Source organism: Ochotona princeps, chromosome 17 (assembly GCF_030435755.1).
Source record: "Ochotona princeps isolate mOchPri1 chromosome 17, mOchPri1.hap1, whole genome shotgun sequence".
NCBI lineage: Eukaryota > Metazoa > Chordata > Mammalia > Lagomorpha > Ochotonidae > Ochotona > Ochotona princeps.
This window is the reverse complement of record NC_080848.1, coordinates 45,613,274-45,619,487: the sequence shown is the minus strand read 5'-3', so window position 1 is coordinate 45,619,487 and position 6,214 is coordinate 45,613,274. Positions and strand designations below refer to the sequence as shown.

Here is a 6,214-nt window from a genome sequence, read left to right as displayed (position 1 = left end):
ATATCATATGTTTCCATAAGTATGTTTCTAGTGTGTATAGTATGTCTGGTCATTTTAATCTGCATGTGTCTATAATATGTGTGTAGTGTGCATTGTGTGTCTGTATTGTGTGTTTATTGTATGTAAGTACTATGTGTGTAGTATGTTTATAGTGGCTCTAGTGAGCATGTGTGTTATGTGTGTAGTGTGTATTGTGGGTCTGTATTGTGTGTTTATTGTATGTAAGTACTATGTGTGTAGTATGTTTATAGTGGCTCTAGTGAGCATGTGTGTGTGTTATGTGTGTAGTATGTATGATGGGTCTGAATTATGTGTGCATTGCATATATTTATGATGAGTGCTCTATATTTCCAATGGAATAATGAGCATGTGTGTACTGTGCAATGTATGTACTGTGGATCTGTGTGTGTGTATTTGTGTTGTGTGTGTAGTGTATTTAGTGAGAATGTGTACGTATTGTGTGTAATGTGTGTGCATTGTATTTGATGAATAGCCTTAAATACATGAGTACTTGCTCAATCTCAATGGCCTGAAATGAAACCATCCTTCAAGGTTCAGCTTGGGAAATGCATGCTGAGCTGTGCAGGACTGGGGTTCCTTATCCTTGCTGAGGGGATCCCCTTTACCTTCCCGCAGAGGCAGCTGGGAGTTTGATCCTGTCAGAGCAGGCAGGTGCAGGAGCATGACCCACGTGGACACACCCGGCCTCAGCCCTGGCCATGGCTCTTCACTGCAGCCTTTGTTAGGACAGCAGGAGACTGGAAATGATTCCTGCAGCAGGTTATACGGAGCCCACACACATGATGGCATTCTTTGTGGAAAAGGTAGAAAATAAGAGTGGTGTTCTGGAAAGATCTCTGGCTGGATGTGACCATGGCATACCTAGCCCTTACTGGTCTAGTGCTCACATGTCACCTTAAGCAGTCACATGCTTGTGTTGTCCCCAATGGGAACATTGGAAGTTTCTCTGATGAGTTCCCCAGAGAGTGGCCAGTGAGAGCCCACTGCTTGGGTTCCCAACCCAACGGTCCTGCACTTTCTGGGACCAGTGCCTGAAGCTGGATCTGACCCGGTGTGCCAGTGCCCAGTGGAGCCACAGCAGCCAGGGACAACCCCCAAGGTCACTGTATGTGTCCCTGGCCCCAGCCAGCACATCCTGTTGCCTAACATTCATGTCTGCAGTGTGAGCTCTCGGGTGGAAAAAGGTTCTTGGGGTCCCTTTCATCTTTCACACCAGTATCTGTGTCCCAGACATGTTCCGGGAAGAACCATGATGGGCATGGGTCTGCCTTTGAAGTGGCTGTCAAGGACCTGCTCAGGCTGGAGATAGGGAGACACAAAAGCTCCAACATGAACTCAGAGAAACAAAAAGTCCTGGAGGAAAAATGAAGGCAAGGCTGTGGGGCAGAGCTGGGGCAAATGGTATTGCTAAGGTGACACTGATGATCAGCCATCTGTGTCCGAGTCCTGGAGCCACAGTGTGGTGGGACTGAACAAACTGGAGCAGAGGTGAGCATGACTGGGGTGGAAGGGGCCGCATGGCTGCAAGGGGTATGAGATTAGAGGGAGGGCAGGCATAAGGCGGGACTGACCTTGGGACCTGGGCCTGTCCTGTTGCTGTTGAACATACATTTCTGATGCCACAGTACATCTGACTGAATGCTAGCCAGAGGGTGGATCTTTCTTTTCAGGCCAGTCTTTCAAACACCATTCTCTTCCATAAGCATTCACAACCACACTTGTTTCCAGTTTTGCTCCAGCCTCACTGCTTGGCTGGGGCCTCTCCTTGGGTTGTCCTCTCTTCCTCTGGCTGGGTTTCCTCATGGACCATGTGCTTGGAGCTTGGAGCTTCTTGGCTGATGCCATGGCCTCTTGTCCAGCTTGGCCTCGGGCTCCCAATCAGAGCAGGACAGGGCCCTCAGACAGGGTCCCTGTGGCCAGGCCTCTTCACTGGTTCCACTTAACCCCTGAGCTTTTCTCTGCTGGTTCCCTGAGCGTGGCAACTTGCACTGCTGCTCCTTATCCTGTGCCCACAGCTGTGGAAACTCCTCATGCTCCCCCACTGCCCCTCATCCTGTGACTTCTACTCGCTAATACTGTGCCCCTGGTCACTGTCACTGTCACTTCTGGGGCTGGATGGGGCCTGCTCCACCTTGGGTTTCTGCACTCAGGCATTCAGTGGGGCTTCTCAGCTGTCTTCCTACCCATGCTTGGGAGGTTTCATCACAGAGATATCTGAGTTACAGAGGAGGACAACAATGATGAAGTTGACCTTGCTGCTGAGGCTGCGGGCTCCTCCCGGGCCCTGTCCAAACCTGCTTTGTAGGCCAAGCACACCTTCTTGTCCATCTTCACAACAGCCCTCGTCATGGTGCATGGCCCACGGCTGTCTTCTTGAAGGTGAAGTTCTGGTTCTTCTCGGAGGTGAAGCCTGACCCCAGGGAGCTCTCTGAGTCATACTCTTCAGACGGGCGCACACTAGCTTGGTGCAGGTTGCTGGGGGCCTTGAGAGCTCTTTGGAGACTGACATCCTTAGGTCAACATCTTCCACTTTAGGCGGCTGTGGTTGCTGCTCTTCTCCGAGTCATTCTTACTCCTCTTGCTGGAGGCTGTGGCAGTGACAGCCATGACCCCTGGTCCTTGTTCTCCTTGGTGTCGCTCCTGCCCATGGACCTGGCCTCAGGGGCCTTGCTGGAGTCCAGCTCCGGCCGAGGTTCGGAACTCATGAAGTGTGCGTGGAGTCAGCGCAAAGAGAGAAAGAAAGAGATGGACCACTAGGATTCCATGATGATAGTGGACTCAGCAATAATGCCGTCCGCTTTATTTAAGCAGAATCAGTCAAACTCTGGCTCAGACTTTTACGTCATGGTCAAGTGGGTGTTTCTAAGGACAACCCTGCCACCTGCTTTACCCAAAAACAATAGAAGTTCCTGCTATAATTCTTATTCTACAACCTGATCTTGTATCACAAAGAAAAGGAGAACCTAAAGATTAAGGAAAGAATGAAACCCTAAATACAGGTCCCTTGATTAGCATAAGGTCAATGGGGACAGCCAAGACAGTAGGAATAATAGAAGGCCCTTTTGTAAGACATTATTATTGACATTAACCTCCAAGCTCACATTGTGTAAAAAGCCAGTCTCACAGTAGCAAAAATGCCTGGACGGATTAGAATTCTTCCGCAGGGTGGTCCGGTATCCATGCAAAGGAAGGTGGAGCTGCCGCGGGAAGTTCCCTGTGGCCCTGCCTACAATGGAACAATGTCTTCACACCCTTGTGTCCCCCACATCCACTGCACAGACCCCAACAGGGCCTCCCTATCCAAATAATTAACAGGAGTGCTGTCGCTGGTGTGAGAGTTGTTCTGGGTCACCACAGTCCCTCACTGAAGCCTTTCTTCTTATTAGACTTGCCATACGTGTCCTTGCGCCTGTAGGGGAGCAGGTCCTTGGGTCCGAGCAAGGGTGTTTCATGGCTGGCTAAGAAGGTGGGGGATATTCGTTGGGAGGGGGGTTCACGGTAGTATGGGCAATGTCATCGATCTGGGTGAGCCAGTGTGGATAGCCTTTCCACTTGGTAAACATCAAGTCCCTGGGTTTGAAGGCTTAGGGCATGTCTGCAGAGAGGAAAAAGCCCAGGAATGGAACAAAGATGCTGAGGGAGGAAGTTTGGAAAACATGCTTTCCCGAGTATTTCTGATTCGAATCAAGTGGACACCTAAAATTCACCATCACACCAGCCCAGAAATCAGACAGCCACTGGAAGCATTCTGCAATGAAGATCCATAGTACAGGCAGACAGCTCTCAAGCAGAATCCATGCTCACAGACAATTCCAAACTCCCCCCTCACAACCAGATACCAGCTGGATGTCCCTTCTTGCAAAGGAGTAATGTGGGGTCAGAAGGGACCATTTGTATTCTTACCAGATTTTTTCGCCCCACGAGAGAGCAGATATTTCTCCTAGTCAGGAAACTTACTGTTTGAATACAATTCCTCTTCCTTTTTCACATTCTACTGGTGAGATTGGATAGTGACAATAGACTCATGAGGAATATGATGTAAACTGAGGTAGAAATGAGAAGCCTCCTGAGACAAAACAGAAAGATGTGCACTCAGAAAAACTATGTGTGACCTACTATTGAAATCAAATTACCTTGCTGCTGTAATATCTCTCCTGTTGCATCCCATTTAAACTGAGCAAGTCAATAATGGGATAATAATGTTAATGCATTCTATCATTTCCTGAACATTTAACACATTATTTATTTATTTATTTTTTTTTTTGCAAGATTCATTTATTGACTTATTTAGGATTATACAGAGAGAATCAGAGAAGAAGAGGTGTTGTCCATCACTGGAGTCACTCTCTAACTGGTCACAAACACTCAGTCTGGGAAGGTGGGAGTCAGGAGCCCCAGCCAGGTCTTCCACACAGCACACAGGGGTCCAAGCTCTTGGGTTATCATCTACTATCTTTGCAGGTACGCTGGTAGGAAGATGGCTCAGATGGGAGCAGGCAGAACGTGAATCCATCACTCTGACATGGGATGACGGTGTCACAAGTGGTATCTTAATTGCCTGTGCTACAGTGTTGGTCCCATAGACAGTTTAAAATCATCATGCCTTCATCTCAGAATTTCTGAGTGTTCAGAAATGTTTGTATTTGCCACTAAAATCCTCAGTCACTACATTTATTTTTTCTTTTAAAGATTTTTTTATTATTATTGGAAAGCCGGATATACAGAGAGGAGGAGAGACAGAGAGGAAGATCTTCCATCCGATGTTTCACTCCCCAAGTGAGCCGTAACGGGCCGGTGCGTGCCAATCCGATGCCGAGACCAGGAACCTCTTCCGGGTCTCCCACGTGGGTGCAGTGTCCCAATGCATTGGGCCGTCCTCAACTGCTTTCCCAGGCCACAAGCAGGGAGCTGGATGGGAAGTGGAGCTGCCGGGATTAGAACCGGCACCCATATGGGATCCCGGGGCTTTCAAGGCGAGGACTTTAGCCGCTAGGCCACACCGCCAGGCCCACTACATTTATTTTTAAGAGTTTCATCACATACATCAAACTTTCTGTACGATATTTCTGAATATCATTGAAAAAGCAGCCAGATAGTAGTTCTGATTTCAGAATCCTAAAAGTAATATTTCGCACAATCCCTTGAGCACGGCATAAATGATCTGGGGCAAATGTAACAAAACAAAAAGCTGTTTGAAACAAAGTGAAAAGTAAGCAAGCCAAGAGAACTGACACACACCCTACCCCATCAATGCTAGCTACCCTACTCATCACTCTGGTGCGATGCCTCAATTGTTTCTTGAAGAAAAACAAGAACCTGTTCCACGCTTCTCTGTAACAATGTTGATAACATGACTCAGAACAGCGGCTGGACACACCATAATGCTGTGTGATTGCACAATTAAAACTTTGAGGCAGATCATTTCTGCTGAGTTTCTGATGTGAGGAAGCCTGGACATCAAGGTCTATTGCATGAACATTGATTCAACCAATCACATTCCTTTAAAAATATATATATATACATATATTACTATATATTGCATATATTACTATATATATAGTTTTTACATTTTAAAAATTGATTTTGAACTTTATGGCACAATTGCTTAGGGTCTGGGATTTTCACAATCAATCACATTTCAGTGATGAAACTAGATATTAAGGCTCAACAAGCCCCTGGTGGATGGCACACATGATGTCCTGGGAGAATGACACACGGGAGGTAATACATTTACATTTGCAATGCTCCTAGACTGGCCACAAGTATCTATCTGTTCTTCTGGTTAGTTCTCATTTGCACCCTTTATCCTCAACACTAATGACAAGCATGATGCTGTCCTGAGTTCTTTGCATGGGTCGGGTGAATCATACTAGAACTGAGGACTAAATTATCCCCAGGTCTGTAGCCACTTGTCCAAGCAACAAGTGGCCTAGGAACCCTAGAGTGTGTGGTTGGCATGTGCGGGGGAGAGAGTTGGTGAAGGACTTCGACTTTGGCCTTTAACGTCTGTGCTAATGCCAGGTAGTTATGCCTACATCTCGGTCCTGCCTCCAGCTAGCTCATTTCCCAGGTGAGGGACTCTGGGAAGGCACAACTTCCTTACCCATATGGCTGACCAACAGAGAGGGAAGGAAGGGATGATTCATCACATCTACAATCAGATTATATTCTCATAATCCTCTCGGGGCATTGC

General features: G+C 47.3%; 1 protein-coding gene across 1 annotated transcript in view; it reads left to right on the top strand.

Annotated features, from left to right (window-relative positions):
- LOC131482427 (USP6 N-terminal-like protein) overlaps positions 1-6,214 on the top strand; it is a 409,820-nt gene that overhangs the window by 113,367 nt on the left and 290,239 nt on the right. The window lies entirely within an intron of this gene.